At 49.1% G+C, this 25,445-nt stretch overlaps 1 protein-coding gene and 1 long non-coding RNA gene across 2 annotated transcripts in view; one reads left to right on the top strand and one right to left on the bottom strand.

Moving 5' to 3' along the window:
* Window positions 1-371: 371 nt before the first annotated feature.
* Window positions 372-5,592, bottom strand: LOC125613961. Its single transcript, XR_007344585.1, has 4 exons — window positions 3,605-5,592; window positions 2,131-2,216; window positions 1,689-1,859; window positions 372-600 (listed from the first exon to the last, which is right to left on the bottom strand). It is a non-coding gene; the product is annotated as an uncharacterized LOC125613961 (long non-coding RNA).
* A 585-nt stretch (window positions 5,593-6,177) lies between these two features.
* Grik4 (glutamate ionotropic receptor kainate type subunit 4) overlaps window positions 6,178-25,445 on the top strand; it is a 363,614-nt gene continuing 344,346 nt past the window's right edge. The window contains exon 1 of the mRNA XM_048795923.1: window positions 6,178-6,653. The gene's annotated coding sequence lies outside the window, so the exon portion shown is untranslated. The remainder of the gene's footprint in view (window positions 6,654-25,445) is intronic.

Here is a 25,445-nt window from a genome sequence, read left to right as displayed (position 1 = left end):
TAACATTCTCGTCTGAAGGCAGAAGAGGTCTTTTTATTCCTAGATTTGCCCCTCAAAGGCACTTCTCTCTCCTCCCCCACCCCCTCCCTCTCTCTCTTCTCTTTTGCTGGTGAATACATCAGAAGGCATTGGCCATGGTACTTGGAGTCAGACTCAGTGGACCTGAAGCAGAATCCCTGTTTTGACACTTATCAGCTGTGTGACATTGAGAAGTTACTTAAACCTGAGCCTCAGTTTTCTTTTTCTTTTTTTAAATTCATTTTTACATTGACTTTTTAAAAAAATCTTTGTTTTATTTATTTATTTATTTATTTTAACGTGGTGCTGAGGATTGAATCCAGTGCCTCACACATGCTATGTAAGCGCTCTACCACTGAGCCACAACCCTAGCCCAGCCTCAGTTTTCTGTGTCAAATGAAAATAATATTTACCTTTGAGGGCTCTTCTGAGATTAAATGAGATAAGCTAACATGAAGCGTGTTTCAGTAGGTTCTTTATAAATGTTAGTTCCTTTCCCCTGCATGAAGTAAGCTAAAAACTCCATGGAGGTCTTCAGTTCACAGTCATGTTGGTGTAGCCGCATTCGGACACACGTAAATGCTAGGGAATTAACAAATGAGTGGATTAGATATAAGTAGTTGCATGTGTTTAGCCAACAGAGTGGGTTCAGGGGACATTTTGGGCCCACAGAGAAAGACATACAGAAAGTTTTAGACTTCCAGGCTGGTATGGCCTCTCTCCATCTCATTCTTTTTCTTTTCTTTTTTTTTTTTTTTAATATTGTTTTAGTTGTAGTTGGACACTACACCTTTATTTTTATTTACCTATTTTATGTGGTGCTGAGGAACTAACCCAGTGTCTCATACATGTGAGGCAAGCCCTCTGCCGCTGAGCCGCAACCCAAGCTGCTCTACCTCTGATTCTTTGTCTTGCTCCAGCTTGACAGTGAGTGGTTTGACCAAGACTCCTGAGATCCTTGAGAGGCCTCCCCATAGTGACACGAGGGGCCCTCATTTTTTTACTTTGTTCCTTCTTCCTGTCACTTCTTCAGACAGTAGCTGACTAGAGCCATTTAGGACCAGGCAAGGGAAGATAGAAAGCCTTCACGCTTATCAGCTGGGATGGCAGCTGGGGATGCAGACAAGGACTCGCGGAGAACTCTGGGAGTGTGGCCTCCATGGCGAAGCATGGGCCCCCTAGGCTAGGTGATGGCAGTACTTTCCTATATGCAGCCTCCTGAGAGCTGGGGAAGCCAGGTCCTCAGCCCCCAGGACTAACTCTGGAGGGAGCCCAGATGCCTGAGCTCTTCTCCTTCCTTGGCCCTGGATAAAGGAGTCACATGGGCCCAGCACCCTGGTCACAGCCCTCCTTCCTGGGTGCTTGCCTGTGCTGGACCCTGAGCAGGCAGAATCCACTCCTGCCCACCATGGACACCTTGTCCTGACTGGTCAAGGTGCTTACTTATGCTATAATTTGTATTTTATCTGGCATTTCAGCAGATTGAAGCTTACTCCTTTAAGCATCCAAACGTAAAACCAATATTTGACTGCTGTGATGAAATATTTCTGTCTAAAAGGATGTAAGAAGAGTATGATTGTTATGCACATTTCCTTAAACAGCATGCATAGAACACCATTTGATCATTTTTTTCATTACTCAGGGTCATTAATATAAACACCAGCTCCTACCCTGTACTCCAGGGAAGGTTCTCCCAGTGGCTGGCAGGATCTTCTGGGTTCTCTCCACCCTGCCATGTTGCCCAGACTGCTGAACTTCTTGAGCCCTTTATCCACTTCTCTGTTTTTCTCTCCTCTTCCCTTTCACTTGTCTCTTGCCTTTGCCAGACAGCTTGTTCTGCACTGAGTGCATATAAACTGAATCAGCATGGGAGACGGCTGGGAGAGGGGCCTGTTCAGAGGTCTTTTTGTTTCCTGCTTGATATCAGGACAGAGGTGAGTCCCCTAGGGAGGTGGTGTCATTGTGCTGCCTGTTGTGGCTGCTGCTTGCATACATGCCCAGCTTTCCAAACAGATTGTAAGTCTGTGGTAGACAAGGGACCCCACCCCGTGTTTATTACGCTCTCCATCCCATAGGCTCTGTGTGTAGCTCATGTACGCACGCTGAACATACCGATGAAATCTATCCAGTAATGAGATAGGGGATTAAATTGAATATGAAGTTGTGGAACCACCAGAAAGAAAGTTTCCACCATGCACCTAAAAGAGACAGTATGACAGTAAAGTCAGTCAAATTGGGGTTCTGGTTCCAGATCCTCCATTCCACCAGTTGGCTAATATTAGATTTTTCCACGCCTCGGTTTCCTCACCTTATAAAATGGGATAAATTATAGTAGCTACCTGATAGGGTTGTGAGGCTTTAATGAGATCATGGCTGTTAAAATTGCTTTGCACAATACCTGGCACATAATCAGTGCTCACAGATGATAATCACAATCAAAAAAGCATAGCTATTTGACTTAGCAAGAGTGGTAGAGACGCTATGAATTCTGGGGGATTTCATTTGCCCCTCCCCCCTGAGGATTTCTTTCCCTTCCTTACCCCCCTTCCACACTGCTGGGAATATCTTTATTTGGCCTCAGCTCTCAATGGATATTAATGTGGAAATGTTAGGGCTGGAGATTTCCACAGCCTTTGAATAATAGACATTTGGAAAATTAAATATTTCTGTCAAGTGTGCCATAAATCTTGGCTGTTTAGGAAGGTGAGAAATTAAAATTGCAAAACAGCTAGGGAGGGAGGGAGCCAGTCCCTCCCTCTGTGTGGTCCCAGGTGGGGAGGGAGATGCCGAGTGAAGTGGGTGGTGAGCAGTAATGTCACAGCTGAGGGGCATCTAGGGACAGGTTGGCTGCTGTGGGTCATCAGCATGGGAGACTTTGAAGTCCAGCCAGTTTTTTTTTTTTTTTTTATTTCCCCCAGTGCTGGGGATCAAACCAGGGCCTTGTGTATGTTAGGTAAGTGCTCTACCACTGGGCTGCACCCCCAGCCCTCCAGTCAATTTTTTGGGGGGTACTAGGGATTGAACTCAGGGGCATTTAACCACTAAGCCACATCCCCAGCCCCATTTTGTATTTTTTATTTAGGTTCAGGGTGTCATTGAATTGCTTAGTGCCAGGGTAAGTTGCTGAGGCTGGCTCTGAACTCGAGATCCTCCTGTCTCAGCCTCCCCAGTCACTGGGATTACAGGTGTGCGACACTGCGCACCATCCCTCCAGTCAGTTTTGATGAAGGTTCTTTATGGTTAAGCCTGCATCCCTGCAGTCCCTTCCTTCTGTCCCTCAGGCGTGGCCTTTCTTGACACATGCCCACCTGCAAGGCCCTGCTTTTCCCCACCTCAGAGGAAGCAGTCTGGTGCCTGCCCTGGTGGTCGTCTTTCCAATGCAGGGGGCAGTGGGGAGCTATTCTGGGACTCTCCAGAATACTCAGTAGGCATCCCAGCAATGGTTCTCAGGTTACATAGGGGGCAGCCCTTGTATCCCAGTCCACAAGGGTACAGTAAAGGGAGGGACAGGATTCTGTCTTCCAGGGAGAATGACCACCCCACATCGCCTTTCTCTCCTCCAGAAGCCCCAAGGTGAGGGAGTTACCTGTCACCTGCAGTCTTCTCTGTGTTGCTCTTTCCCACCTGGGTCAGATGGTGACTCGCACTCATTGCACATGTACATCCAGTGACTAGCATATGATTTGGTGGCGCATGATTTGGTCACCAGTTCTTTGTGACTCACTTCAAAAGGGCTACAAATAAACCAAAGCATATCTAGGGAAAATAGCCAGGGTGGTGAAGGGCCTCGGAACCATGCCATGTTCTTCCTTTCATCACTCATTTACTCCATGATTATGACTAAGTGATTAGAATGTGCCAGATGTGCTTGATACAGAGGAGACGCAAATACTAAAGGGAAGAGTCTGGCCACCCTGTGCCAGGCACTGTGCTAAATACTTTGAATACATTAATTCTTTTAATCCTACCAGCATTAAGATATTATTATCCATTTTTAATAAGGAAACTGTGATTCAGAGAAATTAAAATGCCATCCCAGAGCTAAGAATCAAATTGACATCTGACTAACCCCCAAACCAAAACTAAGGAGCTCACTGTCTATAGGAGGAGAATAGGAGTATATTTAGGGCTGCTATGGTTTGGGTATAGTTTGTCCCGAAAGGTACATAAGCTGGAATTTTGATCTCCAATTTAATATCGAGAGGTAGTAGACCTTTAAGAGATTGTGCCTGCATCAGGTGCAGTGGCACACACTGTAATCCCAGCCACTCAGGAGGTTAAAGGAGGAGGATTGCAAGTTTGAGGTCAGCCTGGGCAATTTGGCAAGATCCTGTCTCAAAATACAAAGTAAAAAGGGCTAGGGTATAGCTCAGGGGTACAGCATCCCTGGGCCCAATCCCCAATACCAAAAAGAAAAGGAAATGAGGGAGGAAGAAAGGAAGAAAGAGAGGGAGGTGGGGCTTAAGGGGAGGTGATGAGGGCGAGGCCACCATCATGTTGGATTTAGTTCTGCTCTCCTGGAGGTGAGTTAGAGCTGAGTTAGATCTTGAAGGACAAGACTAGTTAATTCAAGAGCAGGTGTGATAAAAGAGCCAGACTGGCCCCTCCCTGCTCTCTTATTTCCATTCTTTGTCACCAAGTGTGATTTCTTCTGCACCCGCTGCCCAGGCTCTCAGGTGGTCCTATTTCATGATGCCATTGCTATGTTGGGAAGTAGTCAGAAGGCCCTCTCCAGAGGCTGAACAGAAGGGTCTCCCTGATCTTAGAATTTCAGCCTCCAAAACTACGAGTCAAAACAATCCCCTTTTCTTTATATGTCCCCCTGCATCAGGTATTTTGTTATAACAATGGAAGACTGACCAAGATGGGGGACTAACTCAGCCTTGGATGGATGGTAAAAAAACCAGGGAGGGCTTCCTAGAGGAGACCATGTCTGAGCTGAATATGGGAGGATGTGTAGGGCCAGCCAGGGGAAGAAAGGGAGCTAGGATATTGGGGACAGGGAAGAGTTTACACAAACACTCAGAAGTGTGTGAGGTCTTTTGTTTAAGTCAAGGTAAGCGGGCTGGAGCCAGGGTGCAAGAGGAGAGAGAAGCCAGGAAGGTGATAACAATCAGGTCACAGAGAGTCTCGAATACCAGACTTATACAAAAGGGAACAGGTTGACATCCTCTGGTGATGGTAGTGTGGGGCATGATAGGAGGCAGACACATCTGTTTCCAGGTGCCCTGGAACCCCAGCTTTTCTAGGCTGTAAAGAACAACTTCTGCCATCTGGATGAACCCTGTGCCCAAGAACAAACTTGAAAAAGGAGATTAACACAATCCCTGGGAAGAAAGCAGGATGGAGAGCAACTTTAACTTTCTGGTTTATAAAATGCAAACTTGGAAAACTGAGTACCCAAGGCTGGATTCTGTCTTGGGCTCTGTTAGAAAGAGAAAGCAACAGCTGTGGTCTTGCGGTTATGGGTGGAATGGAGGGGTTTGTTTATTATAGGGCTGGCTGCCTCCTTCAGTTCATCAACCGGAACACTTCCAGAACCTGTCCTTTGGTCCCCCCTCCATGCCAGGAAATCAAGTGGCGGCTCTGAATAGCCCTCCACCCTTCCCTGGTGGCTGGGGAAGTACACAGCTCATGTTCAGACAGCTCACGAATCCCTAGGGCTTTCTCTCTGCTGTTTGTGCCAGTTCTGGCATCTATCAGTCCTTGGGGTCTGTTATATATCCCAGGCTGCTCTGAGCACAGCCAGGATTCAGTCTGCCTCCCCACTGGTGACCAAGGACTGGCACGTTATCTATCCATCTCAGAGTTGGCTCTCTTGTGGTGTCTGGGCACTTAATACAACCACCCTGAGAGCCTTTTAAAGGCTGGGGATCCTCAGAGAGTGTGCAATGGAAAAGCTGGGGTCGGGGGAGGTGATGCCCAAGAGAATGGGGTTGCCGGTCTGAGGAAGGTCTGCAGGGCCTGGGCGTGCTGGCGCGGAGGCGAGCCCTGGAGCAGCAGCCAGCTCCATCTCCCCACGTGTGCTCTAGGCCTTCGTTACTCTGGCAACTCGCCCCGCTCAGACGGCACCAGGCAGCTGAATCCAGCCCCTTGTTACGGGGGAAAATGCTCTCATTGAAGCGCCGGAGCGGATCTTCTGCCTTTTATTGCAAGCGGCGCCACCGGCTTCCATTTGTAAACTTATTAGTGTGCGCGCTCGCAGAGAGGGCCCAGGAATCCCGGCGGCCATGCAGGGGCCGGGAGGAGGCGACGGCAGCCGCATGCTAATCAGGGGTCCGCTCTGCTACCCCCTCCCCCCAGCTCCCCAGCCTCAGCCTTGACCTCGCCCGGGCCTGCCCAGCGGCCCGACGTTCCTCTAGGAATGGGGTCGAAGCGCACGGGAAGGCTCTTAGGACCCGGAGAGGAGACTGTACCTCCTGGGGGAGCACGCCCTCCCGCTACGGGGACGGGGGCAGCTCCCTGCCTCGCCCCGGGGTGCCCTTGCCCCCGGGCTTCCCGCAGCCCGGGCAGTCGCTGGCGGCGGCCGCGGCCCCTCGCGGCCCCTGAGCGCCGAGGCCGCCCGCCGGGAATGCTAATGCGCCCGCTCCTCCGCGCGCCGCTGTTCTAAAGGGCAGCCGCCGCCGCTGGAGCAGGTAATTAGCTGGACAGATGGACCGGGCCCGACGCACCGCGCCCTGCTAGCCGTCTCGGTCCTCGAGGCGCCCGAGTGGGCTGACGAGCAGCGCGTGGGCCTTCCGGAAGCGGGCTGATTGGACCCGGCTCAGGACTCCGCACAAGGGCAGCTCTTTGTTTACAGCTCCTCTTTCCTCCCCTCCCCGCTTCCTTTTCGCCCACCGCCTCCCTTTTCCGGTTATCTGCTTCGCCTGGGGGCGAGGGTCCTGTCCAATCGCCCACCTCCCAGCCCCGCCTCTCGCACTTCCGTTGGGGACCCTGTGCTGGTGAGTCTGTCGCACCCACGTCAGGGCCCAGGCAGCGCTACCCGGGCAGCGTGGGAGGACGGGCTGCGGAGCCCACGTCATCCTGGCCCTGGGGAGTGCTGTGTCCTCCCTCCCGCCAGCGAGCCGAGGTGCCCCGTCCGCCGCCACGCGGGGCATGCCTGCCATGTCGCCACCAGCTGCCGACCTCATTAGGGCTCCGATCATGGAGGAGCGGGTGGTTAAAGGACCATAAGAACCAAGCTAAAGTGGCCGAAAAGATATTGACAGCCTCCCTGGAAAACCACTTTCCAATGAGCTGCTGCACCCCCTCCTCCTTTAATTAGCAGGAGGGAGCTGGACAAGTTGTTACAACTGCAGGGAAAACGATAAAAGATGGCTTTGTATTAGTGTGGCAAATTTTATTAAACCGAGAGAAAGGGTAACTGAAACATGACAGCCGGGTGTGTAGTGCCTCCTGAATTTGTAATAACCCAATCTTGTTCTGAATCATCCCTGCGTTGGCAAACGGAATATAAAGCATTTAACAGATCCAGTATAGTAAGAGGTACAACAGAGAGCCTCGGAGCAGGGAGGGACAGGTGGGAGATCGCTCCAGCATGGGGCAGATCTCAAGAGTTAATGAGACTGGAGCAGAAACACGGAGTATGGCCTAAGGCTCTGTCTCATTAATTATTCCTGCCATTATGGCTCCTTTCTACAACTCTTTCCACTTATAATTCAGAGGTGATATCTGGCCACATGAGAAAACTTAACTAATAGCACATTAGTTGGAAGGGATGGACAAAGCCGTTTCCTACAGGGAGTAAAAAGCAAGACAGGATGTCTGAGAGAAAGTTGAGACAGCGTGGTCAGTCTGTGCTTGGAGTGTGACTTTGTTACTTAAACTGAGAAGGAAAATGACGGTTTACTATGCATTAGCCCTGTTGCATGTAAGAGTCCTTATTTCTATGATAAGGATCTGAGCCAGGCCCACAGAGGTTAAGTAAATGGCAGCCTGGATTTCTACGTGGGTCCTTCAGACTCCAAAGCCTATTCTTTGCCTGTTACCCTAGGCTTCAGATTTTATTTGACAAATGAGAAGGGGAAAAAGAAAAAAGCTTCGTTTGCAGAGGCTGTTTAGTAAGAGATTGTAGTTGTTAAGCTGCAAAGGATTTCAAGAGATGTTCTGATCTAGGTAATATTTTTCGATTTTTTTTATTTTTCAGAGGAAGTAACTGCCATCCAGTTAAGCATCCTGTCCAGGGGGTTCCAGCCCTCAAATTTCTTCCTACTTCATAAGGCCTGAGATGTTAGATAAGTCCATGCTGGTATTAAAACAGGGGTGATTTAAGATGATTGCAAGCTAATCATGGACTACGTCATGCTAGCGTATTATGATTTGGACTCTCCAGAGTCGGAATAGAGAAGATGTTTAGCATATGCATAACTAAGTCTTCCAACAACTTGCAAAACCATTTTTGATTTTAGGTTCACTTTTCTGAATATGAGGTAGGATCAATCACTGGCTTCATAACTGCTTGAGCAGTAAATGAGTTGATGTCCACTAACAGAGTTTATAGGGACATGTCACAGGACTGCCCTTATTCTTTGGCATTTTTGATGTGTTGACTATTGGAATTAAGACTCAGAAAGCTCTCAGCAGGATGGCAGCAGAGTTGGGAGGTGATTTAAGGGTTTGCAACAGACACGTGGACACCAGTTGGAGGCCTGGAGTGGCAGGACTCAAAGGGGACAACAAAGAGAGTGGCCTGTACTTCCTGAGCAGGGGAAAGGAGTGAGTAAACGGTGGCCTCCAGGACAGAGGGACATTCCTGACCACACTGAGAAGCCCATATGTTCTTCAAGGCACTTATGCCTGGCCTTAGATAAGCAAGATATCAATAGGAAGAGTGTGACTCCTAGTCTTGTGTGACACTGTTGGGCTTTTAAAGAATCACCTGTCCTATTGCTCTGCCTAAGGGGAGAATGGATTGAAAACATCCCAAAAATCTCCAACAAAGATAGCCTCTTCAGGGGACACAATCACATGTTCCCTTACAGTAATACAGTTCCTTCTGGTATCCTGCCTAAGTTCTTACAGCTGCCGTTTTCTTCATTTCTGTCCTCAGTGGAGACTAAGATATATACCACCCTCTTCCCAGCCACTCTTTCTAGATTGGAAGGTAGGTGTATAGGTCTCACCTCTGCTCTCACTCAGTCCTTCCTGCCAAGGATAAAGCTGCACCCTCTGAGGAGTTTCTCTCCCCACCCAGGAGTGATTCACATGTCCTTTTCCCCAGCATGGAGAGGAAATGAGCAAAACACTTCTGTTAAAAAAGGACAAAAATATGTAATACAACCCCAGGCTCCAGTTTGGGTTTGCAAAGTGGAAAACAAAACAGCCATTTTCCAGGTACTTTTATGTTATTGCCTCTATAATGTGCCCCAAAATATTTTTCAAGTGATTCATCCACAATCCAATAAGAACAAAGGCTGTTGCAATTCTGATGAAAGGAACTGAGGTGCACTAGCGAGCAATTGGATTTTAGGAAGGGGAAGAGGCACAGGTGTTCACAGCCGTTTGCCTGCCTGAGGCACCAGGATCTGTGCCTGGGGCCTCTGCTGCTCCTGGAGGGGCAGCTGGCACTTCCTCAGTAGGACAATAGACCAAGCAGGCTGCACCCGCGATGGCAGGGATTTGTGGTGCAGCCTTTTAATTTTAGTGCACTGGTTTCCTGCCCCTTGAGGATCTCTTTATAGTCTGCTAATTGTAAAAATTATTATTGATAATAAGGGTAAAAATTCACATGTGGGGGGGTTTCCAGTTTAGTGCACTGCCTTTGCCCACCATCTGACTTGACCTTGGTCACCACTCGGGGATTGGAATAGGTGCTGTCATCATCCGCATTCTGTAGGTCAGAAAACTAAGGCTTCAAGATGTTTACTGTTTTGTCCAGTTACTTGTTTTGTCCAAGATGAAGGCTCCCCTTTTCTTATTCATCTCCCATTTCTTCCTTCCTTCCTTTCTTTTGCAGGACTAGGGAGAGAATCTAGGGCCCTCTGCATGCTAGGCAAGTGCTCGGCTGCTCAGCTATCTGCCCAGGTGGATATTACTTTGTGAATGTCAGGGATTTTGTTGTTGTTGTTGAATTTTGATATGGGTGGGGGAAGAGTGGCTCTCCTCAGCCAGTGGCTCTCTAGTAGCCCCTGGGAATAGTTTCCCTGAGGTCAGTCTCTTTGGGGGATCAGTCAGTTCCAACCTGTTTCCTGGAGACTTTGCTCTAGGCACCTCTGTTCTTCTGTCTATCCCACTTGCTCCCCAGGCAGGCGGTCCAGCTGCTCTCAGGGGCCTTCCTCTGCTCTCCTCAGCCAGGGAATCCCTCTTGCCTTTCTGTGACTTATGTTCCCTGTTTCTGGGGTCTTCCACATCTTCCTCTTTCTTGGTTTGGTTTTACTCCACTTTTTTTTTTTTTTTAATTCTGGAGGGCGGGTACCGGGCATTGAACTCAGGACACTCAACCACTGAGCCCTATTTTGTATTTTATTTAGAGGCAGGGTCTCACTGAGTTGCTTAGCACCTCACTTTTGCTGAGGCTGGCTTTGAACTTGCAATCCTCCTGCCTCAGCCTCCTGAACCACTGGGATTACAGACGTGTGCCACGGCACCAGGCTCACTCCATTGTTTTGATGGAGCACGTTCTCCAGGAGTTTTCTCATGTTGAAAAGCTGCACAGCAGCTAAGGACGTTATGGTGACAGTCCTTGGTATGTCTCTGAACATTGTCTTCTGCACTGGGCACACAGTAGTCTCTTTTCCCTGATTGGGTCTCCTGTTTTCTGTAGCCCATAGGGTCCTTTGGCTTAGGTGAGTCTATCATCTTGCTGGAGGATTCTGATTTACAGGAAGGCCAGTTGGTAGCAGGACTTCGTGCACATCACAGGAGTAAGTGGCAGAACTGTGAACTTGAAGCCAGATCTGAGCCAGAAGACCTGCTGTTCTTCCCTCTGGCTATGATCCTGACCCCTGCTCCTGCCAGGGCAGGGAGAGCTCCCATCCTAGCCGTCGCCACATCATCCACCTGGCTTTGCTCACCTGTCCTCATCTCACTTCTTCCTCTCCAGTCCCCCTTTCAATGTCCGTCTCTGGCACCCTGCCTGCACCTTTCCCTTGGTCCCCTCTATGGTATGTTTTTCAGAAGGAAACACCAGGATCCATGAAGTGATTTGGACTTTTTATACTTTTCTGGGTGACTTACCCACTTGATGGTGGGGAATGATGTTAGGAGGACCAAGGCCATCTCTGTCTCCTCCCTTTGTCTGTTACATGGCCCTACCCTTTCCCCTCTGAATTGGCAGGAAGTTGCCGGAGGCATTCTGTCAGTCTGTGGGGGCTACTAGAACAAATTATCACATACCAAGTGGCTTAAGAAACAAACATTTATTTCTTGCCATTCTGGAGGCTGGGAAGCCCAAGTTGCTGGCAGACCTGGTGTGTAAGGCCAACATGCAGGTTTACAGATGGCAGTCCTCTCATCTTCTCACGTGCAGAGCATGGAGCACAGAAAGCACATAAGGGCACTAATCCCATTTGTGAGGGCTCCACCCTCCTGACCTTCTGACCTCTGAAAGGCTCCACCTCCTAATATCGTTCCTTGGGGGTTAGAATCTCAACATGTGAATTTTAGGGAGAAACAAAATTCCAGTTCCCTTACACATCTCTTCTACAACTTGCCAGAGGGCCCTTCCGTAGAAAAATATATAGGCTTGGTTAAGTGGGTCAGAGAACAGTGCCCTGGGGTGGGGTCAGGTGGGGACCCCTGTGTCCCCAGGTGCCTTGCAATTCCCGGAGCTTGTTGGGGTGAAAGCTGCCTCCTTTGCAGGCTGTGTGTAGAAGGACCTGCCTGGCCTGCTGTGGGGAGGCTGCACCCTCCTCCTCCTCCTGGTCTTCTCTCCTTCCCCTCCTTCAGTCACTTCCTGAAGCATTGTCTTCCTTGGGAAGTTTTCCAGGCAAAGTGGAGCAAGATGGCAGTGCGTGCCAAAAGTCATGCATAAATAAAAGCCACAGATAATTCCCAAGCCCTGCTTCAGCCATCAGTTTCCATCTTTCTGGTGACTAGCCCTCTCCCGGAGTTACTGAAGGGAACAGCAGTGACTGATCAGCGTCTTTCCCCTTTTCATTTCCTCTGCTCCCTCCCTCCTCTGATTGAGGTCCAAATTAGTAACAGAATGACCCCAGTAAGGCCATTAAATGTTCTGCAAGAAGATGGAAAAGCAAGGAGCCTCAGTAATCCATAAATTAGATCATCGGGCCTGAAGCTATGGAGAGGTGGCTTGACTTCCTTCCTTCCTTCATTCATTTGTTCAGTAAACTATGGATCGAATCAAGTTCTGGGTTCTGGTGTTAGGAAATCAGTTTCTTTCAGTTTGAGGAATCTAAAGTATATTTAAAGCCGTGACCTCCTGTGGCTTGTCATCACCCCAGGGCCATGATCCACGTGGGTTTGGCAGTTCGATACAGTGTCCTGGGTGTTCTACTGCTTGGGTTGAAGGACAAGCGGGATTTGCAGAGGGAGAGCCCCGTAAATGTTTGTTGTTGCTGATGGTGATGCTTGGTCAATAAAGCTAATCCTGCCATTGTCATCGGGATATAAATCTTTAGTCATTTGTGTGAGAGTTTCCCCTTGAATGTGAGGCGGAGGATGCTCAATCAGATTCTTTACAGTCTCCAGGAGCTGGGGCACCATGAGAAAACACTGGGCAGTGGGCTGCTGAGAAGTTGAGAAGATAACAGGGAGGTGCCCCATTGGTCTAGCCTCCCTGTACCCCCATTCGTGCCCCCAAGATGCTGAGGACCCTGAGCCTCAATTCTGCTGAATGGGGTGAGCCCAGGACTGGGAGTAGCAGGCTCTGGGCCTGGTGGCCATAGGCAGTGTGTGTATGGGCCTGGATGAGGAGCCAGGAAGCCACAGAGGCCTAGTGCTCAGGGCTCAGGGGTACTCTCTAGCCCCTAGTGTTTGGAGGTGACCTGGCTTTGCAGCTACGACAGTGCTCTCCTGGGTCCTTGCCCACACTCGGGGCCTCAGTGGAGCCCAAGGAGCAAAGCCCCGGGCTCTTGCTAACTCGTCTCACCCATTCCCAGGCTGGGCTACCCCGGAGGGCCTTAGAGCCCTGAGAGCTTCCTGGACAAATGCTGTGGCCCAAGGCTGACACCAGTGCCTGGGGGTAGACTGTGCAATGTAAAGTTAGTGCTTTGTCCTGTCGTTTCTCCATAAGCTCTGAAGAACGAGTGGTGTGCCTCTTCCCTGTTCCACACACGCCCTAGCCCCCATGGCAGGGACTCCACAAATGCCCGGTGAGCCACGCAGTGGCCATGCTGGGGGATTAGGCCTGAGTGGGCTGGGAGCAGCCTCCAAGATCCAGTTGGCCCAGCTGGCCAACGCCCTTGATCGTAGGTCTTCTCTGAGAGGCTATGCTAGAGGGTGATGACAGGGAACACATCACCAGCGCTGGCCAGGGGCCGCTGCTCGTGACCTCACTCGACCCTCAAAGCAGCCCCTGAGCCGGCACTCGTGACCCCTTTATACAGAAGAGGAAACGGAGGCCCTGGCTCACTCCTGTTCCTTCTTTAGGTTCCAGTTCCAAGCGTCACTCCTTCCACCTGTCGGTTACTGCATTTCTTGTTCCCCCCGGCTATTGTTCACCTGTCGCTCTTCCCCAGGGCTGAAGGCTTTAGGACCTGTGCCTGTCTTGTGCACTGTTTGGCTCTCAGTTGTCTGGCTCATGGGTGGTATGGAATCGGTGCTCAATCCTGTGTTTGAATGAGTAGATGAGCACTCTTAGGGCATCACTTGGTCTCCATGGATGCACTTCATCCACCAGTCTAGGGAGGACATTTTCCTGGGCCTCCCCACAGGGCCTATTGACAGAAAGTGTCCCAGAACCAGGCATCTCTATTTCACAGGTGTTTATTGAGTAACTACTATATGCCTTGGTCTAAACCAAGTGATGGGGAAGGAGTCCCTGACCTTGGGGAACATCTAACATTGAGGGCGTGGGGGCTACAGACTACATCTGCAAAGAAATCCCTTCATTTGAATTTCTCCTAAAGCTCTTTTCATATTTTTGGTAAAATAATCTCTGCTTTGCCCCCTCAGACCCTGCCATGTCCATGAGTTCTCAGGGAGACCAGTAGAGATGATTAAGTTCTGCACCTCAGTGTGGGCCCCCTCTTTCCCTCATTGGAGGACATGAGCTTTTTGGCAAATTCTGAAGAATGCGTGTTTTTTCCTGCTCAGCCTGTGGCGGGCTGACGGCGCCTCAGCTTGACTATCTTTCCTCTTATCACCCATGCTGCTCCTCCTCTCTCCCTGCCCAGCCACTGCCGTCTACCTGACTTAATTTTGACACGTATTCAGCGGCTCCTCAGGGACCTTGTCTGCATGGTTCTCCTTCTCTTCCCTCCGGCGTGTGTGTGGGTGCCCCCACACTGTCTGGCCCTCCTCCCCAACTGGAACGTGTTTTGCAGGAAATGCAAGGGGGTTCTTTCCTCAGTGCATCTAGCCAGGTGTTGCTGCAGCTGAGGGGGTGTGCTGGTGAGATTGAGGGGTGGACTTGCCATGCGAGCCCCACCCACCTGCCCAGGTGCAAACAGAGACAGGGCTCCTCATTTCCTCAACCTCTGCCATTCTCCCTCCAGAAACCACAGGCCGCTGACATCCTGCTGTCTGTCCTGCAGAGTACAGAGTGTGCCACCAGCCGCTCCTACCTTCACTTTGTGCTTAAGAACCCAGCAGCAGAAGCCCCTTGGCGTAAGGAGGACCCTGAGAGGCAGCACCCAGGGTTTCAGACAGCGTCATTCTCCTGCAGCTGGGAGACGACTATAGGAAACAAAGTATGAATGGCCATAATTTACTGGGCTCCTGGGTAAATTTGTATTTCATTCTGATTATTAAATGTGTCGCCTAATTGCAGCTCTAAAAAGGAATAGTCCATCTTCCCCGTGAAAGCCCAGAACTGGCTGATTGTTGTTTAATTAGTCGATTCCAGTGGTCGAGGGGTGAGTTTGGAATTACAATTACAGCTCCTATTATTTCAGGGAGATTGCCGAATTAATTAGTGGGACAATAGGATTCCTCATTGTTGACATCTTAAGAATCCCAAATAATAACTTTAAAATTGGTTGCAATAATGGACGTTGGAAATTGATTTGTCTTTGCTGGTGAGACTGGACTTGAGGAAGACTGGGGCTTCCCCTGTCTGCTCCCTTCCCAGGGAGCGAAGACCTTAGACTGGCTTGGGTGGAAGAAGGAGGCGGGATGCACACACCTGCGCTTAGCTTTCTCATGACCTGGGCAGGTGGAGACCCCATTTCAGAGATGAGAAAGAAAGAAGACAGGAAGAAAAGGGTTCAGCTGAGAATGTGCAAGGTTTAATTTAAAATCAATGAAGAGGTAGTCTGTTTATAGCTCTAATGAACAGCCACCCTGGCCAGGAGCAAATATAGTGCCTCTTGAGAGGGCCCAAGGCCATGTTGAATGAATTTTTTTTTTTTTTTTTTTTGTGGTACTCAGAATTGAGCCCAGGGTGCTCTACCACTGAACTATATCCACGGCCTTTTTTATTTTTTGTTTTGAAACTGGGTCTTGCTAAGTTGCCCAGGCTGGCCTTGAACTTGCAATCTTCCTTCCTTGGCCTTCTGGACTCGCCACCAAATGTAGCTTAATGGGTTCCTATGAGCCTGTTTTCCCCAAACCTCTCTGGAAACACCTGGTGCTGGGCCACCATCAAGGTTGGCTATTATTTGGGTCCCGGTGACCTCCAGTCTTCCTTCTGGTCAAGGTCTTACTGTAGTCCTGCTGGAGGTGGGTGGGGAGCTGCGAGGTTTCAGTCCCTCTTCCCTTCCTTTCATCTTTCCCCTCTCCCCAGGAATCACCAGAAACATCTCTACTCTGGATATAAAAGAGAAATATTGCACTTTAGCTTCAGCTGGAGAGGTGATAATGAGGATACAGGAAAACTGTTTATCCAGGTGGTTAATATTTGAATAATCCTGAAGGTCATGTGACATCTTTCTTTCAAGGAAAGATTTCTCCCTAGCCTCAGGTTATGTGCATAGAGATGGGACAGATACAGGACTGTCCCCAAGGACATCTTGTGGATTGGAGCCTGTGGCTGCTGTAGCCTAGAGATGCATTTTAATGCCTGGGGTGGGGAGGAGTGGGTGGCGTGCAGAGGACTGAGTAGTCGGCCATATGAGGGTGCCAGGGCAGTGGTCCTCTGGGAAGAGCAGAAAGGGATGATGGAGATCTTCTGGTTTAGGAGGGGCTTCTTACTTCTGGTTCTGAAGACATTTACCCAGTGAAAGATGGATGGGGCGTATGCCAGACGTGCTCTCCTGTGGTGCGCTGGTCTTTCCCTTAGCCTCTCTAGCATCTCTCCCTGATAGTCCAGGACTAGGTGTTCTCAGGAGGACAAAGGGCTGGGGAGCTTCTTGGAAGGCAGATCATTAAGATTTAATGGGACATTTCCTGCCAGATGGGGGATTATAAAATATGGCTAATTTAGAGAGCAAGGAGATCACTGAGTCATATTGCCTGTTAGCTGGGAAAGGCCAGACATGAAGTTATGCCAGTCCTCAGCCTCCTGCCTGAGGTCCCCATCACACCACCAGGCTGCCACAGGCTAACCCAGAGCTACCTGGGCAGAGGCCGCCCTCCTCCCTCCCTTGAGGCTCCAGTGCAGGTGCAGCCACTGAGGGTTTAATGTCGACTGGTGATGCTGAGAAGGGTCCAGGCAGCCACAGCCCCTGTGCCATGCACAGAGTGCCCAGCTCAGACCCAAGGGTCACAGCCACAACCTGGACTTCCTTTCCACACCCTTGATCCCCTGCTGTGGATTTTCCAGAGCCTCCATCTGGCAGAGTCCAGTCCATTCAGCAGAGTGAGTTGAAAGAAGTGAATTGGAAAAGGGGCAGTGGCCATGTGTGCATGCAGGCATGAGCGTCAGTGTGGGTGTGTGTAGATGCGAGACAGAGAAATAAAGATGAATGGAGAGACAGCAAAGGCCGGAAACAAGGGGACGCAGGGGATGGGGATAGGGAGAGGAGAGAAGTGAGTGCAGAGAGCAGGGGAGAGAAGAGTCCCTGGCCTCCTTACCCCTAGGGCTGGCTGTTTTGAGTTGATCTCTGCCACGTCCACTAGTCACAGAAATGAGAAAATGGAGGAGCAGAATTGGGTACATTTCAAGGATAAGAAACGGGAGGCCAGAAGTTGCAATAGCAGCAGATCCGCCAGGGCTCTCTGGTCTGCCCTCCAGTGGGGCTGAGATGAAGAGAAGGTGGGCTTTAGTGCTGCCCCAAGGCGCGCCATGGAACAGTCCCTAGATGTGGACCCCTAAAGGCTGTGTCCCTCCCCAGTGAGGATACGCTTGCTCACTTCACAAGGGTGAGACAGGTGTTAAATGACACAACACTGCCAGAGGGTCCAGAACAGACTGGGTCCATCAAGCAATGTGCTGTCTCCCTCCTTCCTGTCAAAGGGGACACAGAGATGCTTAGCGCCATGACAGACACAGGCTTGGCACTTAGTACCACTCCGGGAAATTGAATTCTGAGTCCCAACAAGCACTCAGAAGCAGCCCTGGCAGCTAGCCTGGGAGCTGGGAGTGCTGCAGGCCTGGGAGTCGGCTGAACTGGCCAGCAGTCCATGTTTCCCAGCACCCCGTGTCATGTCTGCCTTCTTTCCCCACTTGGCCATCTGCATATATGCTCAGAGCCGGAGGAGGAAAGGCAGCCAGGCTTGAGTTCCGGTCCTGCTGCCGACCTACTCAATGGCTGTTGGAAGTTCTAGGTTCAGTTCTCCACCCCACAGTGCAGCGGGGTGGGAGAGGCTGGTGGCAGTGCTGTGCTGCTTCCTGCATGCCTGTGACCTCTCCCCTCAACGAGTGCCTAGGAAGCCCTGGAGGCAGACTCCTGCCTGAAGTTGCCTGTCTTGTTAAGCATTTACTGAGCACCTACTATATCCAGGTCCTGCCTAGTATGGGGACATAGCAGTAAATAAGGCTGCATAGTAGTCTGTGGGGGAGGGGCAGGGACAACCAGTGGTAAATAAGGGAGCAATTAGTGCCAGTACAGAATGAAAATCCTAGGATGGACGGGCAGGGGGTGTGGAGAGAAGGAGCTTTTTGGGAGACCACATTTATGTCAGATGGGGATAGGTAAGAAGGAGCCAGCCACACAGAGATCAGGGCAGGACCTCTCAGGCACAGGAAAGAGGTGGGAGCAAAATCCTCAAGGTGGGGCACCCTGGTGTATTGGGGAGAACAGGCAGGTTCCAGGGTGGCCTGTTGTGGGCGATGAAGGGCAGTGGTGTGAGGCGAGGTCTGAGAGGTGGGCTTGGCTTTGTGTGCCAGGGAAAGAATCGGTTTTTATTCTAAAATGAGATGAGACGACTTTGGAGGGGTCAGGCAGGGGAGTGACATGGTGTGATTCATGTCTGAAAAAAGTAATTTTGACAGCTTTTTAAGAATAAACTGTAGGGGAGGCGATGTTAAGAAGTGCCGAGTCGCCGTAGGCTGGGTGAGAACTGGCAGCGGCTCAGGCAGAGCGTGGCCCTGGAGGCAGCGGATCTGAGTGGGCAGCTCCGGGTCCGTGAGCCTGCCAGCTGTCACCAACGTGCACCTTATACACAGCGAAGCTCACTATCTAGCGTAAATTCCCTGACTTTTGGCCAACCAGTAAGCCACGAAGCCACCACTACAACCAAGATATGGAACATCTCAGCACCCTGCCAATCCCCCCAGGTCCCCCGTCGTCAGTAGTCACCCGACTCCCACCCTGGGCACCCATGGATCCTTTCCTGTCCCTGCAGGCGTGCCATATAACGGGACCACGCCGTAGGTCCATGTTTGGGTCTGAATTCAGGACTCAGCACGATGTAGCTGAGACTCCTCCAGTTGCTGCGGGATCAGCTGATCACTCTTTTTACTGCTGGAGTGCGGTGCTGTGTATGGAAACGCCAGGTCACTCACTGACCAGTTGAGGGACATGGGGTTATTTTCAATTTTTTGGCAATTTTAAATAAGGCTCCTGTCCACCTCTGAGTAGAGGGTATTACATGAATGTAAGTTCTCGATTTTCTGGGATCGCCAGGTCCCATGGTGTGCATGTGTTCACTTTATATGGGGCCACCATGGTGTGTTCCAGAGGGGACATACCATTTTGCATTCCTACCAGCCATGCCCGGGAGTTCCTGTTGCTCTGCATCCTCACTAGCACGGAACAGTCACCTTTTTTTTTTTTTTTAATATTTAGTTTTTAGTTGTAGTTGGACACAATACCTTTATTTTATTTATTTATTTTTATGTGGTGCTGAGGATCAAATCCAGGGCTTCACGTGTGTTGGGAGAGCGCTCTATTGCTGAGCCACAACCCCAGCCCCCCTAGCCCCGTAACATTGACTTTTTAAAAAAAAACCTGAAAAAAGTATTCTCTCTCTCTCTCTTTTGTTTGGTTGTGGGGATACAGAGACATCTTGTTGTGACTTTGATAGCATTTCCCAAATAGCCAAAGACGAATCTTTTCTTCTGTTTATTTGCAATCCCTATAATCATCTTTGATGTGTCTACTTAAGTCTTTTGAACATTTTTTGTATTGGTTGTTGCTTTCCTATTATTGAGTTTTGAGAGTTTTTTATCTATTCCAAATACAACTCCTTTAACTGATGTGTGATTTGTAAATATTTTCGTCAGTCTATGGTTGTCTCTCTATATTTATGAGATGGAGCAAAGATTAAAACACACGATTCTTTGATCACAGGCTATCCTCAGAGAATGGTTCTAGAAGATAATGTCTTTGAAAATCTAGTGTTGATGGGCCAGAGTTTGTAGTTTTTGTTTTTTGTAATAAAATACACATAACATAAAATTTACCATCATAACCATTTTTAAGTGTACAGTTCAATAGTGTTAACACATTCATGTTTACAGTCACTCTCGAGAACTTTTTCATCTTTTAAAACTGAAACATGAAATAATGAAATAATAGCTCTCCATTCCCTCTTCTCCTCAGTCCCTGAAAAACACTAGCGTTTTCTGTCTCGTGAGTTGGACTTCTTTGGGTACCTGGAAGTGGAATCATATGGTATTTGTTCTTTGTGATTTCACTTAGCATAATATCCTCAGGGTTCACCCACAGTATAGCACATGTCAGAATTTTCTTCCTTTTTAGGACTGACTAATATTCCAATGTATGGATAGACCACATTCTGTTTATTCTTCTATGGATGGACATGGGCGGCTTCAACCTTTTGGTTACTGGGAATAATGCTGCTATGGACATTGTGCACAAATCCCTCTCTGAAACTTGTTTTCAATCCTTTTGGTCTCTTTTCATTCTCTTAACAGTACCTTTTGAAGAGCGGAGCTAATTTCAGTAAAATCTTAATTTATCCAATTTTCTTTAATAGATTGTGCTTTTGGTATTACATCTAAGTACTCATTGCCTAATCCAAAATCACAGATGTTTCCCCCAAAAAGTTTTATAATTTTAGATTTTATGTTATGACCCATATTTAGTTATTTTTATTTATGGTGAGAGGCATGAACTAAGGTTCATTTTTTATTTTTATTTTTTTACAAAAGTGTATACAGTTGTTTTGACACTATTTATCTGTTGAGTTGTTTTTGCCTTGGATAGGTTTGGAGATGGAATTGACAGGACTTATTTTTGGATGTAGAACATGAAGGAAAATTAAGAGTGGCAGTAGGGGCTGGGGCTGTGGTTCAGTGGTAGAATACTTGCCTAGCATGTGCCAGGCCCTGGGTTTCATCCCAGCAACACACACACACACACACACGCGCGCGCGCACACACACACACACACACACACACAGGAGTGACCCCCTCAGTTTCAGATTGAGCAACTGCTTGGGCCAGGGTGCCATATGGTAATATGGGGATAACTTAGGCGTGGGTTGGGGGTTGAGAGTTCAAAGTTACTTTTTGGAGATGTCCATGTGGCATAAAAGTACCTGTCAAGGACATCACTGGAGGTATGAGTCTGGAGGTCAGGAGGTATAGCCAGTCCTGGAACCTGGGTGTGTATGCTGGCCATAGGGCACCACGAGTTTCCCACAGTGACGGAGAGTGAGGCAGGAGTACCCGGGAGCAGAGAGGAGCCTTAGAGGAGGTCAGTTGAGTGGGTCTGAGTGGATGAACAGCAGTGCGCAAGAGAGAATCTGGGAAACGGCATTTCAAGGCAGCAGCCGGAGAGAAGGCGTGTGGATAGGAAGAGAAGGTGTGTCCTCGACAGGTGCTTTTATGACACGTGAACATCTCCACAACGCAACTTTTTTAAAAAATATTGTTTTTTAGTTGTAGTTGGACACAATACCTTTATTTATTTAGTTTTATGTGGCGCTGAGGATCGAACCCAGCGCCTCCCATGTGCTAGGTGAGCGCTCTACTGCTGAGCCCCAGGCCCAGCCCCCTCACAATGCAGCTTTGAACCCCCACCTCAAGCTTGCATTTCCCCAAAGTTTCCCCATCTTACCACGGGGCACCGTTACCCAACCAGCTGCTCAAACCAAAACTGAAGAGAAGGCAGGGCCGGTTCAGGAGGGGCCGTATTTCCAGAGAGGAGATTGGACCTTCTTATTTAGGCCTTGGGGGATCAGTGACAAGTCTTCTGTGAGAGAGAAGGCCTTGCTTCCTTCTTCCCTCTGATGTGTGTTATGGGCAGCCCACAAGGCCTCAGTGTGAGTTAGGGGGCAGGGGGAGCAGGAGGGGCTCTGCTCAGTGCCAACTCCTGCAGTGAGCCCCGGATCTGAGGCTACGTTTGTAGGCCTGGGTAGAGGCGTCACCGTGACAGTTCAGAATGAGTGCCTGTCTCTCGGGTCTTCCCTCCCTCTGGCCCCACAGACTGCCCTTCCTCTGACCTGAAGAGTGTGTCTGTCTGTAGGAGTCCTCAGATGAGGTCAAGTCCTACAGTTTAGAGGAATCTCTGCATTGGCCTTCCATGTCAGGTGTGTGCTGGGGGCTGAGGCTCCTGCTCCTCCATTCTCCACTACAGGAGCAGGGGTCCCTGGGCCTGGCAGCCCGGGGGTTCAGACCCAAGCCTTCAGTGGACTGGTGTTGGTCCGATCCTTCATCCATCGGCCTAATCAGACCCTGTCCACCCTGACAGGAATACAGATGTGCTGCTTCTTTCTCACTCTGTCTGAAATTGCTTTGTAATAACAGTAGGAGTTAGAGAGGCATTTTTATTGATTAAACAATCGAGGCGATTTGTCTTTACAAAACTGAAAATATAGAGGTGTCTTTTTCTCTCTCTGTATGCATTACACATGCTTATTTATTAGAAGCAACAGTCTCTGCTTGTAATCAAGCTGATGTTTATGATGGGGCCGCTCTATAATGCTGGGCTGATGACATCGTGGAATAGGAGTGAAAGGAAGCTCTAATGTAATGACACTGACAATCAGGGGTGAGAGGCCCCCGGGGAAGGCAGCCGGCAGGAACGAGCTGTGGAGGGAACCTTTGAGCCCTGTTGATATGAAAAGAGGATTCTTACAGTGGGGAGAGGAGCATGGGTTCGGGATCAGATGGCCCAGGGTTTGAATCCTAGCTCTGCTTCTCATTGCTTCTATCACCTGGGAGAAGTTACTTAAGACTCTGACATCCAAAATAGGGATAATGATACCTAATGAGACGGCGTATGTGAAATGCCTGGCGCAGTAGCAGATAAATGCAGTTATTATTATCGTGATCTTTTCAGAATGGGGTTTGAGGTAGGAATGGGTGTGCTGAGGTGCCTAGGCCAGTAACTTGTGTAGGAAGCAAGTTACTAGCTCTTGGGGATGGATTTTCAGGCCCAGTCCATTCATCCTAGAATCTTTGTAAGGCCAACTGGACTCAGTTGGGCAGGTTTGCTTGGTCTCGCGGCCTTGGGCCTGGTGGACCTCCTGCTAGAGGCTGCCTGGCTCTCATGCTGTAAGTTGCAGGGTGACACAGTCACCAGGAGGCTGGCAAGCTGCCGTTCCGATTGGGTGGGAGGAGCAGGGCCTTGTCATACAAGGACGCCACTACTGGAGCCACCAGCTGCATTATTAAGAGGTCTTTCTAATATCATCCTGATAGGGCGTAATTGCTCCAGCCCTGCAGGGCTCAGTATGAAAACCGCTGTCAGTCACTTGGCTGCCGGGATTCGTCAAACTGTATTCACAAATTTAATTTATCACCCAGGCTGTGTGTGAAGTGTGCAGGCAGACGGGGGCTGGGCAGCTGGCTGACTGGAGGTGAGCAAGATGGGGAAGAGAGTGCCTGTGTCTGGGGCTGTGTGGCTGGGCTTGGCCTGCACATGGTGACTGTGGGTATCCAGTCGGGGACTCGCTTCTGCTTTCAGGTTCCTCAGTCCTTGTGTCCAGGGTCTTCTAGAGGGGGCTTCCTGGACTGTGGTGTTCTTGGGGTTGAAGGGCAGCCAGTTCTGCACTAGCTATCAGGGCACCGGCAGTGACTGCCACGTAGACTGCAAGGCTGGGAAGCCTTACAGCAGAAGCAGGGTTGGCAGGAGATCAGTCAGAATCAGTCCTTCCAGGAGGTCAAGGGTGTGAGTCCAGGGTCCTGATGTTTGGTGTGGTGTTGGAGAGTTTGGCAGCGGGGGATAGTGTAGGATGGGGCTCTGGACACCTGGGGCCAGGTGACAGGTTGTCCTGTGCAGCATCCCTGGCTTTACCCACTAGATGCCAACTCCCTCAGGTGTGACAACAAAACAGGTCTCTAGACTTGTCAGGTGTTTCCTGGTGGCAGAGTCATCCCCTGTTGGGAACTGAAAGTGTAGGGAGTAGAGATAAGTGTGAAGATGTTGGTGGGATCAAGTCTATAACGGCCTTGGGTTTTGGCTTATGAGAGTTGGGACTTTATTTTGGGAACCTTGTATGAGCAGATGATGCAAAGGCTGTGGCATCAAGAAACTCTCAAGGAGAAATTTGGTTCAAGATGGCACTCTCTTTTCTTTTTGCTTGCTGAAAAAAAATTTTAATTTGTTCTTTTTAGATATACATGACAGCAGAGTATGTTTTGGCATATTATACATTCACGGAGTACGACGTATTCTAATTAGGATCCCATTCTTATGGTTGTCCATGATATGGAGTTACCCTGGTGGTGTATTCATATGTGAACAGAGGAAAGTTGTGTCCAATTTATTCCACTGTCTTTCCAGTTCCTATCTTCCCTCCCTTGCTTTAATCCCTTTGTTTAATCCAATGAACTTCTGTCCCCCACTTATTGTGTGTTAGCATCCACATACCAGAGAGAACACTTAGCCTTTGGTTTTAGGGGATTGGCTTATTTCACTTAATATGCTATTCTCCAGATCCATGTATTTACCAGCAAATGCCATAATTTTATTCGTCTTTAAGGCTGAGTAATATTTCATTGGGTATATATACCACATTTTCTTTATCCATTTATCTGCTGAAGGACACCTATGTTGGTTCCATAGGTTAGCTAATGTGAATTGATATGGCTGTGTCACTGAAGTATGCTGATTTTACATTCTTTGGGTATATGCTGAGGAGTGGGATAGCTGGGTCAAAAGGTGGTTCCATCCAAGTTTACTGAAGAATCTCCACACTGGTTTCCAGAGTGGCTGCACCAATTTGCAGTCCTACCAGCACTGTATGAGTGAACCTTTCCCCCGCATCCTCACCAACATTTATTGTTACTTGTATTCTTGATAATTGCCAGTCTGATTGGAGTGAGATGGAATCTCAGTGTAGTTTTAATTTACATTTCTCTAATTGTTAGAGATGTTGAGCAGTTTTTCATATATTTGTTGACCATTCGTATTTCTTCTTCTGTGAAGTGTCTGTTCAGTTTCTTTGCCCATTTTTTGATCAGATTATTTGTTTTATTGGTGTTAAATTTTTTGAGTTCTTTATATATCCTGGAAATTAATGGCACTCTTTTTCCTACTGTGGATCACACAAGTGAGATTCTCTCTGAGGCCCAGCAGGAAACAGGAAGTTGCTAACCAACTTGTAACAGATCCCCAAACAATCCCTACCTAGTTACACTATGTTAATGGTTCTCAGAGTACCAGGCATGGCAGAATCAACTGGAGGACTTGTTAAAACACAGATGCTGGCCCCCATCCCCAGTGTCTCTGCTTCAGTAGGGCCCAAGAGTTTGTACTTCTAAAACATTCCCTGCTGGTGCTGGTGCTGATACTGACATTTTTGGCCTGGGGACCACACTTTGAGAACCTAGTTTTGATTCCCTGCCTGGGCCAAACAAAACAACACAGCTAGCCATCTGTAGGTGGGCAGCTCTGACCTCTACCTTGCACAAGTCAGAGTGCTACCTTGGCCACCATTTAAATGGTAAAGATCTTTTTAGGGAGGATGTGGCAGGTTGGAGACACCTGATTTGAGCCCAAGGTTCAGCTGAGGAATTCCTGCCAAGTGTACCCCGGGAACTTCTGGGGTGCTGCCACCTGTGTCTTGCTTTA

Source organism: Marmota marmota, unplaced genomic scaffold (genome assembly GCF_001458135.2).
Source record: "Marmota marmota marmota unplaced genomic scaffold, marMar, whole genome shotgun sequence".
In the NCBI taxonomy this organism is placed as follows: Eukaryota; Metazoa; Chordata; class Mammalia; order Rodentia; family Sciuridae; genus Marmota; species Marmota marmota.
Note: the sequence above shows the minus strand (reverse complement) of the source record. Positions and strands in the feature narration are given on the sequence as shown.